General features: G+C 45.0%; 1 protein-coding gene across 1 annotated transcript in view; it reads right to left on the bottom strand.

Moving 5' to 3' along the window:
- The window catches only part of LOC108507719 (myosin-4-like), a 127,225-nt gene that overhangs the window by 97,322 nt on the left and 17,873 nt on the right, over window positions 1-12,030 (bottom strand).

The following is a 12,030-nucleotide window of genomic DNA, read 5'->3' as shown; positions in this document are numbered from 1 at the left end:
CCATTAACTGTGGCTCTAGCAGTACTAAAACTGGACCACCCCTTTTGGAAGAGAGTATTCAGTTACTGATGGGGAATATATTATTCTTCCCAAAGAGTCAATTCAGTAAGCTGCCCTGTAACTAAGGAGACAGACAATGGAGACGATGTTGACCCCTTTGTTCATTCACCAGTGAGTCTCTGCTATAGAAAGTTTTAGATTAGTCACATGATCAAAAAGGTGCAAGGTCAGACACATCCACAGATCTCACTGGTAGGCTATGGGAAGGCAGTCCTAAGTACTTATGTGGATCAAGTCATTACATATGTTCAAATGTTATTTAATGATTTAAAATTCACAACAGCAACATGTGCCCAAGACCTGTAAGCTTCAAAGCACTATATGATAAAAATACAAAAATATTATAAAGGTGTTAATGCATTAACTTCAATGGAATATTTGAGGATTTGAGAGAGGGAGAGCTTGAAATAGACAATAAAATTGCCTATGACATTAAAAATCCTCCGAGTTCGGTCATTGGCTTTTCTGGACGTATGGGTTAACACCTGATTGTGGCAAGGGTGGAGAGGACCTTGTGGCAAGGGAGGTGGTACAGGCTATCAACATTGCTAGATCTGTGTACTGACATTTCAGAAGAAATCACCATAAATTATAGAATCATAGAATCATAGAATCGATTGGGTTGGAAAAGACCTCCGAGATCATCGAGTCCAACCCTTGGTCCAAATCCAGTCCATTTACTAGATCATGGCACTCAGTGCCACGTCCAATCTGCGTTTAAAAATCTCCAGGGATGGTGAATCAACCACCTCTCTGGGCAGCCCATTCCAATGCCTGATGACTCTCTCTGTAAAGAATTTTCTCCTGATATCCAACTTAAATTTCCCCTGGTGGAGCTTAAGCCCGTGCCCCCTTGTCCTATTGCTGAGTGCCTGAGAGAAGAGACCGACCCCCACCTGGCTAGAACTTCCCTTCAGGTAGTTATAGACGGTGATGAGGTCACCTCTGAGCCTCCTCTTCTCCAGGCTAAACAACCCCAGCTCCCTCAGCCTTTCCCCATAGGACTTATGCTCCAGTCCCTTTACCAGCTTTGTTGCTCTTCTCTGGACCCGCTCCAGCACCTCAATATCCTTTCTGAACTGGGGGGCCCAGAACTGAACACAATACTCAAGGTGTGGCCTCACCAATGCAGAGTACAGGGGAAGGATCACTTCCCTGGTCCTGCAGGCCACGCTATTTTTGATACAGGACATTAGTAATTTGAGGAGGAATTAAATAGGAAGAGAAACAATGCTTTGCAAGGAGTCAGAAGACGGTTGTTTCCTGACAGGTTAACTGATCATAGGTTCATGTTATTCTCATGGGAAACAGCCAATAGACATTTAAGTTGAGGTGATTTTGAGAGGAGCTCTGTAACGAATGTTGGAACTAGAGATTATGTCTGCTTCTTTCGTGCTCCCTTGTTAATTATGGTATATAAGAAAAACAAGATGCTAAGATTTTGATCAGACTGCAGAGAACATCCCAAAATGGCTCTGCCAACCAATATCCCATATATAACATAGACTCATTTATCACTCCAGGCAGAGCAGAACACTTCACCATGCAGCATTTAAGTCTATTGAGAAATCACATTAAAAAAACCCAAAACAACAACAACCACAACCCCCCATGATCTTTGATCTGCAACTAGCAAATACTGCTGTCAGCTCTGCTATCAGAACTGAAAGAGAAGGCTTGGAAAGATCCATATGGCCTGGAAACCTCATTCTGCCGCTCCCCGGGTAAAAGGAGATCTTCCTGGAATGTTGGCAGAAGTGCCAGAACACTAATCCTTCAGAGCAAATCTTGTCATTGCTATACTTCAACTAACATATTGCTGTGAACGCCACCTGCAGATGGTAAGGACAACTTTTTTATTAAACTCATTTGTTAAATATAGAGCTTAACATGCTGTGCTACTTTCTTAATTGTCTTCTAAGAATCTATTTGAATATTCCTGATGAAGACTTGGTGTGCTGGGGAGGAAAGAGATGTAATTTTGAATTAATTTTTTGAGATAACCCAGTAATTACCATTACTAATGGAAGTTGTAGAGTCATTCTCTAAGAAAAAAGGCAGTTGGGACCAATAATTTATACACTTATGTAAAAGGCAGTTATTGGGACTAAATATAAATCTCCCAAGAATATTATTGATGAAGACCAGTTTGTGCTACAGTTCATGCGAGGCAGAGCAGAGATGCCCATCCTCTTTCCTAATCTTGCACTTGCCTTCAAGAACCAATATCTGCAATTCCTTGTGTATTTATAATTTAGCCTCACTACATAAAGTGGGAAGCAAAAATTCCTTGTCTTCACACAGTGAATTTGGAAAATGGACTTTCATACACATGATGTCTTCTGTTTCCAGCAATAACACTTTTTCATGCATAGACTAAAGCCACTTAGTCCCTTGGAGAGGTTCTGAAACGGACAAGTGAGAGTAGAAAGGTGGGTTAATGTGACTGAAAACGGGCAGTACTGCAGATGCAGCCAAGGTGAGCAATGCACACGCCTCCTACTTGCACAGCAAATCATAGGTAACTCTTTGGTGGCATGCAGGATGCCATTTCCTTCACACATCTGAGCAGCTGAGTGACTCCAGTTTCAGAACAGCTCAGTGAAGTAAAAAGGCTTAGAAGTATCTGAGTAAAGTGCAGAAAGCAGAGGGACAACAGGTGGCAAGAAGAGTCAGAGAAGGACAGAGAGGTGCATGGAAGGGAAATTACAGTTGCTGGCTTGACATTAGTATTAGGATGCAAATGACTCAGGAAAAGAAGTCAGCTGGCAGGTTCCTTAGCTGACCCTCATCTGTCACACTGGAGAGGTGTCAGAGCATAACTGAGGAGGGGCTCTCAGACACCGTAAGTGGAAAGTACAACTAAACTATGTTTTGCCTGGACTTTGTGAAAATATTTCCTATGCATCTTAAGATGGAAAGACTGTTTCACTCATCACTGCTTCCTCAGGCATGCATCTATGTTTCCAGCTCCCTGATGCTCCCTCAGGGATTTCTCCAGCTCTCCTGTATCCCCCTGAAGCAGACTGACCTCTAGAGGCCTCTGGGCAGAGCTGGCACACAATGAGCTGTGTGCCCTGCCCTGCACATTTGCAAACCTTAGACTTTGCCTGTTAGTGCTCCCATCTGAGGTCTTTCTATATATGTTGAATCATATACGCCCAGCAATATGGTCTTGTCTTCCAGAGGGATACCCAGGTAAGTAGATCTAGACACTTCTACATATTTCTTCTTTTCCCTCTTCCATGAGAAAGGCAGGATCTTTTTCAGCTAGGAGTTTCTCCTGAGGTTTGAATAGACTCGTAGGTCATAAAGAACTGAATTGATAAATGCGGTTTGTCAGAATTCATGGAGTAGAAGTTTCTCTCTGCTCCACAGGAATACTTTCAGTTAATGTAATTTTGTCAATGAAATTGTGCTTATTTACTTAGGGGGCACATCACTGATGGCCACATTATTGTAGCTCTGAGACAGCTCCATGGAGTTCTAGGGCAGCTCCATGGGAGTTCACCAGCTGTGACATGTTCCACTGTGGTAATTATGGACAATGCTTTTTTCCAGGGTCAGTGACTTTGCATTACCTACCATCTAGTAGTCAGTCTGACTACACAGGGTGTTTGTACAAGCTGATCCTAATCTTCAGCGTATGCCATCAAGCTATAAATATATAAGAAATGAAATATACTTTATTTATATGAGTGAATGAAAGATATTTCCCAATACAAATAAGGAACATTTCCAGATTCACAAGAACTAAACAAGGATTTAAGGTACAATGTTGGCATATGCAGGTTGAGTTCTTGATGTTAAGCACCATCACCACCATAAATGTTCAGTGTGTTAATTAATGTCGTTTCATATGTTACTTTTTTGGTAAATAATAAGAAAATTTATATATTTTAATTCCAGAGTAATCATCTTCTATTCAAGGAAATAATCTGATCAAACATCTCAAGAATTGGAAAATTCCAATAGTATTACACATGAATGTCCAAGGTCTGCTGATTGAATAATTTTTCTGGTCACTTTAAAAATGGAAAGCAGAAGGAAAACAAATACTTTTGGAGCAAAACCAAATACAAATGTTTTAGTTTAGTTACTAAAAAAATAATGTTGACTAACATAGGCATATAGTTTCCCCCCAAATGACATTGGCTATAAACAGACTTTTCTCTACAACTTCAAAACTGCTAGCATACAAAAAAGTTCAGAAAAGTTTTTTCAACAAGAGAAAACTTAAATGTCAGTATTTTTCTTCATAGGCATTTTCCTTTATCCGAGATGCTTACAGTGGCCTTAAATGTTCTTTAAGAAACCCACAAAGATACGATCTTTCTTATGGGATGCCATTTGCTCAAATTGTCTTTTGCTAGTAAACCAAATAAACATCTACTTATTATAAGGTAAAAACTGTGGTTATAGTTGCTCATATAATCATAATTGTAACTACTTTACATATTTAAAGAAAGCCTCAAGCCTATAAAATATTACAGTAATGCTCTTGTCAATTTTTCCCATCTCTTACACCTATTCCCAGAAACACAAAACATCCTGAGTTGGAAGGGACCCACAAGGATCATCTAGTCCAACTCCTGCCCCTGCCCATAACATCCCAACAATCCCACTCTGTCCCTGAGAGCGTTGTCCAAACCCTCCTGGAGCTCTGGCAGCCTTGGGGCTGTGCCCACTGCCCTGGGGAGCCTGGTCAGTGCCCAACCACCCTCTGGGGGAAGAACCTTTTCCTAATATCCAATCTAACCCACTTCCATGGAAAATGCCATGGAAGCAAATATCTGGTTTCATAAAAATAAAATCATGATTGGCTTGGGTTTGAAGGGACCTTTAAGTCCTGGTCTGGTTCCATATCCTACCTCCCCCTCTGTCATGGGCAGGGACACCTTCCACTGTCCCAGGTTGCTCCAAGCCCCATCCAACCTGGCCTTGGACACTTCCAAGGATGGGGCAGCCACAGCTTCTCTGGGCAACCTGTGCCAGGGCCTCCCCTCCCTCACAGGGAAGAATTTCTAATATCTAATATCTAATATCTAATATCTAATCAGAAAATCTAATCTAAATCTCTTCTCTTTTAGTTTGAAAACATTCCCCCCTTTTCCTATTACTATCTACCTATGTAAAATCATTCTTCCACTTTTTTATAACCTTCCTTCAAATACTGGAAGGCCACAAAGAAGGAAGACAACTGGAAGGCCATTCCCTGAAGCCTTCTCTTCTCAAGGCAGAACAACCTCAGCTCTCCCAGCCTGTCTTCAGAGCAGAGTTCTCCAGCCCTTGCAGCATCTTCATGGCCTCCTCTGGACCAAATCCGATGCATCCACATCTGTCTTGTGCTGCAGACTTGTTAAGATCATATTAATGAGAGATGCCTCTGCATGAATTAAGGTTCAAATGAGACCATATGCTGAAGTCCACAGTACAGATTTTATTTACAGTAAATGTGAGAAAGATAGGAAAGAAACGGAGGGAAAGATCAAGCAGAAGACTGTCACCACCCTGCGGATCCAGTGGCCTCCTGTTGGTCCTTCTTCACCCAGGTCTCCTTGGTGGTGGGGGACCCAGAGTCGTTCTTGTGAAGGTTCCACCTTTATGCAGTCCAATCTCCAGGTATCCACAGGGTTATTGCAGATGTTCCTGTAACTTGGAGTGCTATGTGTATAATTAGCGCCCTCCTGTTGCAAATTCCTCTCTTCTGTGCTTATCTCAAGTTCTTGCTGTGGTGGCCTATCTTATGGCAAGTTCCTTCTGTGGCCTTGATAGTGTTTTAAAACAGGCAACATCATTCTTCAAGTCCTTGCAGAACCCCAGACCCAGATGCATTACTCCAGGTGGGGTCTCATGAGAGCAGAGGCAGAAGAAGGCAGGCCATGTTCCTTTTGATGCTGCCCAGGATGTGGTTGGCTTTCTGGGCTGTGAGGGTGCAATGCCGGGTCAGTTCCAGCTTTTCATCCACCAGAACCTCCAGGTCTTTCAACGAGTTCACCTTCCAATCCATACTCATGTCTGGGATTGTCCCGATTCAGGTGCAGTACCTTGCATTTGATTTTCTCATGACGTTCTCATGGGCTTACTTCTTAAGTTTGTCCAGGTTCCCCTGGATGGCCCTGTCCCTCTGTTTGTCAACTGCATCACTCGGCTTTGTGCCATCTGCAAACTTGTTGAAAGTGCACTCAATCCCACTGTCTGTCACTGATAAGGACGTTAAAGAGCACCAGTCCTGAGACAGAGCCCTGAGGGGCACCACTCATCCCCAGCCCCCACCTGGACATGGAGTCATTGGCCACAGCACTCTGGCCGTGTCCATCCAGTTATTCCTTATCTACTGAATAGTCCACCTTTCAAATCCATGTCTCTCCAATTTGGAAATAAGGATGTCGTGTGGGACTGTGTTGAAGGCCTTACGAAGTCTAGGTAAATGACACCAGTCAGGCTTCCCCTGTTGACTGCTGCTGTCATTCCATCATAGAAGGACAACAGGTTGATCAGGCACAATTTGCCCTTAGTAAAGCCATGCTGGCTGCCTCAGATCATCTCATGGTCTTGTAAGTGTCTTAATATTGCTTCCATGAGGATCAGTTTCATGATCTTCCAAGACACAGAGGTACGCAAGGGAGATAATGGGCAAAATTTCTTCTGCCCTCCATAGTCCTGCTGTTCTTTTCTAGTGAACAGTGAAGGTCAAGTGGGCTTTGCTTAGGTTCACAGCCATTTTGACATCTGTTTCACAGGGAAGAATATCATGATTATCTGTGTGTTTTGAGGTGCCCTACAGGTGGGAATGGCTCATCTGCACTTTAGGCTGCAAAGGCTTTCTCTGTTGCTCCTGCTGATCCGAGCCCAGGAGGTGCTTGTCTGCAGCAATTGGACCTTATCCTAGGAGGAGTGAGAGTGCTCCAGAGCCCTGGGCCTCTCCTCATACCTGCACTGTGAAGGTCCAGCCAGATCACGGGTGCCAAAAGAAGTGCTGCAGTCGCTCTCCTGAGGCTGCTCTGCAGAGTGTGCAGTGGAGGTGGCAGGGCCCTGATGCTGCATGTTGTCCTTTTGACAGTCACACACTCCCAAGCAGCTGCGTGGTTCCCTTTCTGGGCAGAGAGCCCAGTGCAGACCTGCACACTGACCAGTGTCTGCTTCTGTCACCTCAGGGTCTTTTCTTCCAGCATCAGTGAGTGGAACATTCCCAGATGTTCTTTGACCCATCCCACCTGACTTTGTTCTGTCCCAGTGGGGAGCAGATGAAACCGGCCGAGCGCCCTGGTTGCCTTTGAACCCTTGTGCTGTGATTTGCTCCCAGTCCGTGGGCCCGGCAGTTGCAGCAGGTTTAAAGCCCCCGGCTGAGTGAGGCCGAGCGGCTGCTGTGCAGAGGAGCAGCTGCCCAGAGGAGGGTCCCGTGATGGCTCCAGGCTGCCATCGCCTGGCAGTGGGGCCTGGAGCCGAGGGGGAGATCGGGGCTGCCCCGCTGAGCTCCCTGGGACTGACAGGGGCCGGGTGGGGCCGGGAGAGGCTCCCCCCGGCAATAATTCCATCGTCTTTCTGCCAAGGATCCCTGAAGGAACTTGTCTGTCTTTCCGTGTCGGGTGACAAGGCCCAGGCTGAGGATAAAGCTGATGGGGCCGAGGCCGTCAGAGCAGCAGCGCCAGGGCTGAGGCGACAGGCACAGCCCGGGCCCAGCTGATGTCTTTGGGCCCTACACCACCACCCACCTGTGAAGGACCAGGAATCAGAATGGGGAAAATCTCAGAAGTGGAAAAAGATGTACAGTGATTGAAAGGACTTTATGATGCAGACTTTATAGTTATTATGTATACACATATTGTATGTTCCCCCAGAATTTGTATCTTCCGGGCATGTACCGGCCTGTTCACCTCCCTGCTCCTCTGTTTCTCTGCCAATTGGCTGGAGAAGCTGCAGCGAGGGGACAGCCTCCATTCGCCCCTTCTCTCCCCGGTTCCTCCCACGCTCCTCCTCTTTTGCTCGTGTCCCTATCCTGGTTTGTCCCCCCGCTTGTCTGTCTCATGCTCCGCCCTATGTTCTGGCCCTTTGCCCTCCCGAGCTGATAAAAGACCAGGTGCACGTGTGAATAAAGCATTCTACCTTACATCCCACCTTTGTGTCCCGGACTCGTGTAATGCCACGGTCCCCCCACTTTTCGGACCGCGGCACCCACCCTGGGGTGTCACCACATCTCTCTGTGCTTCCTTCATGTGTCACCATCGCCTGGGACAGGTGTCAGTGTGGGACAGTGGGCCACTGCCTCATTGCACCCATGGTCTGTTCAGGGTCTCTGGGGGTGAACAGACCTTGCAATCTCCCCCCTCTGTGAGCTCAACCTCCACAAAGCTGGTGGGTGCTTTCCTTCCTGCCCACTCCCCAGCATACCCTTAGGCCTCCAACCTTGTTTGTACTATTTCACACACCTCCGTGCAAACGACACGAAATTTTAGGTCCACCTGCAGGGTTCAAACCAGATTGTTCCTGAGATGGGGAAGGATCTGCTAAGCCATTTTACACATTTTCAATAAATGCAGAAGTGCAGTTTGCCCTTTCCCTTCTATAAAAGGCTATTTTAGAAAACATTCCCAAAAAAAGGTAAACTGCATTTGAGAGAAGCCCAGACCATTCTGTTCTGCACTCCCTCCTAATAGTGAAGGTCCCAAATACTCAGCTGGGGCTGATACGCACTAAAAATTTCGCAGTAATGTGTGCATTGTCTGTTGAGCGTGATTTTAAAGTGTCTCTAAAATCTATTCTACATGGAAATCCACACATCCTGCCTAGCAGGAATGGGGAAGAAGTTATTTCTTTGCTAAGGGCAGTTTGGTACTTAACATATATGTGGATTTAAGTTCCCATTTGATGTTTAATAGTAAAACCCATGTCATTGGTACAGAAGAGCCTCATTAAAAAACAGTTAAATTTTTTACATTAAATACTTTCTCACGCGAAATACAGCCTCTTTTTTGTGGTATTATACTTACCCTCCCAGTGTCACTTTTTGTCCTAAAAATGACTCTTTAGTCTTGCTTTACAGTGATGGAGCAGCAAGGAGGCAGCCTGCTATGAGTTATCAGCATCTTCCTGTATTTGCCAGGAGGAGTATGGTGATGGAGGATTTCTTCCTACTTGTTCCAGGTTTGCTCAGCTTTTTATTGTTGTCTATTTCCTTACGACAGTCTGCTTCCTTTCACAGGCTCCCAACCAAAGTTTAAAAGGTGCAGAGCAGTTTCTGCTGCCTCAGTTACCACGAAAAGCAGTACTTTATTATGCAGTGAACCCCCAAGGCTTGTCAGACCTTTACCATATATATGGTGTTCACAAGCTTAACCTGAAACAGGTTGACTAATAGTTGTGTGACTACTACACAGTTATTAAAACAAGATAAAACCACTTCAGGCTTAGAGAGGCCCTAAGATCATGCAGTGTCAGGTCAATACAAACCCTCAAGGTTTTTATTATTGAAAAAAAAGTCACATTTATTGGTCTACAGTAGCGGAGGTTTTAAGGAACTGAAGCATCTTAGCATAGAAAGAGAATGGTCAGGTATTCAGAAGTAAGTGTGAAAAGAGGCCAACTGATGTCAAAAACAATATCAGAAAACAGTCAGGCTTGTATCTACCATGGAGAATGAGTGCTAAGAATGTAATACAGTGAAAGAAATCTGAAGTCTACTAGGAAAACATGGGAAGCTTTCTAACATACCATGGGAAGGAAGAGCTAGGCTGGTGTCACTACAAGGTGTAAAATGGATTTATAAGGCTCTTTGTGACTGAAAGCTGATCATCTCTGAAAAGACTTACCTTCATCATTCTTTCAGATAGCGATGACAGAGACATGCTGTTTCTGCTTTCTCATCCTCACTACTGACAGCAGACCAGGCCTAAAATTACTAGTGTGTTGGTGAGTTTGCATCTTGGAGGCTGATAATTAAATACTCATTTTGATAATTCTTTCTTAGCCATACAGACATGAGCTGTTGGGCGGAAGTTTCCAGCAGAGTGACCAAAGCTCACTGGAAGCTCACTTTGCCCTTTGGAAGGAAAACCCATGCTATGACAGGGATTTCTACACACACTGACTAAGGGACCACTGACAACTTTCAGCACTTCCCAGGAAACCTCAAGACCTCCAGTGGCAGGCTCTCCTTTGAAAGTTTGAAGAAGATTAGAGCTAAAGTTTTTGGAGATCCTCGACCTCAGGCCTGGGAATAGCCATGATCTGCATGCCATGCCTGAGTAAGCAGCTGAGAAATTCCCCTGCATTTGATTTACACACACTCTCAACACACCTCACTTTCCCCCGTACCCCCCTGTCCTCTACCTTCTGTCCTCTGCACTCTCCTGTTTCTTTTCATGTCAGAGCCAGTGAGAACACTGATTCCTCTCAAGCCTCCCCACACTGTGTTGATTTTAGAGTTCTGCTTTAAATGCCCATTCAGTTCTTTCCCTTCCTATCTTAAATCTCTGGGTGTGTGCAATTGGTCTTCCTTGACCTTGTTTCTTTTTATTTTCTTTTTTTTTTACCACTGCTGAAAAATGAGCTGTTATTTTCACACAGTTATCCAGCACATGAGGCAGACCTTCCTCCTGATGGGCAATTGTCAGCTCAGAGTCCACCTCTTCATAAGTGACACTTTATTGTGTTTCTCTATCTGTGTTTTTAACTTTATTGAATTTTGTGTGCTATGTAACGGCACTGTTTTCTGGGTGTCATGGAAGCCTTCTGCAATTCTAACCTATCAGTCATTGTCCTTGGTGCCTGGAATAGCGTAATTTCGTTGGAAACATTGTGTTCCTTCCTGTTCAATGCTGCTCTGATTTACTTATTGCTGGAACAACATATGCCCCAGCACAAATAACTACTCTCTTTCATTTTGTGTCTTGCAGGATTATTTGTGTGAGTGAGAAGTATTCTTTTGATCACTGGCTAAAGTGTTATAGAAGGGATACGAAGTTAGAAACCAGACGACAAAAAGCTGTACCATGGCACAGGTACACAAAGATTTTATAAGGCAACACTCTGTACAAAGACTAATGGTGCTACAGGTCAAACCTTTAAAACCAGAAACAAATGAAGACTATTGCACATGATGTGCATCCAAATGAATCTACTCTTTATTCCTACATACTCCAACATATTGAGGGGGTTGCAAATATCAAATATGGAAGAAAGTGACAGAGAGTTCACATTTTGTGCAGCCCTCAGATCACTTTGCTGCTTTGTGACATCCTCACTCTTCCTCTTCTATTTTCTTCCCATGCATGTCCCGACTCTTCACTCGGAGCTTGTTGACCTGCGACTCTGCAATGTCAGCCCGTTCCTCAGCTTCCTCCAGCTCGTGCTGGATCTTGCGGAACTTGGAGAGGTTGACATTGGAGAGCTCCTCCTGTGTGGGGAGAGGGAGTTGGTGGTGAGGAGCCCAGGGCAGGGATTTCACTCCTCCTGCACCTCGGGCTTGTGGGACTCCAGCTCTTCCCTGGGGGGAGGAACAAACCTCTGTCCCCCTCCCATCACTGCTCACATGTCAGCTCACCCCAACCTCCTCATCCTCCCCTTCCCAGGACCCCTCTGGGAAAAGCATCAGCAGGACTGTGTCATACGTGAGGAACAGCTTTGTCACTCGGATTTGTCACTTGTGCTCTTGTTCTCCCACTACTTGCTGCCTGATTATCAGTGTCACTTATCAGGCTGAGAAAGATCCTGAAGCATTCTGCTGCTGACTATTAGCAGAGATTCAGGAACTTCTCAGTGAGTGGATGTGGCCCCTGGGTTTGTTTGCTCTGATCTCCCATATGAAACAGGCTGTAGAACTTGCCTCAGTTCATCCCTGACTGCAAAGTGCCCAGAGCTCACCAAGGCCTCATGACACAACAGCAAAACAGCGAGGCCAAGGCTGTTGTGTCTTGGGAGTTTCTTTCAAGCCCCTTTCCTGGTGAGCTCTGGGCACTTTGCAGTCAGGGA

Source organism: Lepidothrix coronata, unplaced genomic scaffold (genome assembly GCF_001604755.1).
Source record: "Lepidothrix coronata isolate B3197 unplaced genomic scaffold, Lepidothrix_coronata-1.0 Scaffold267, whole genome shotgun sequence".
NCBI lineage: Eukaryota > Metazoa > Chordata > Aves > Passeriformes > Pipridae > Lepidothrix > Lepidothrix coronata.
Note: the sequence above shows the minus strand (reverse complement) of the source record. Positions and strands in the feature narration are given on the sequence as shown.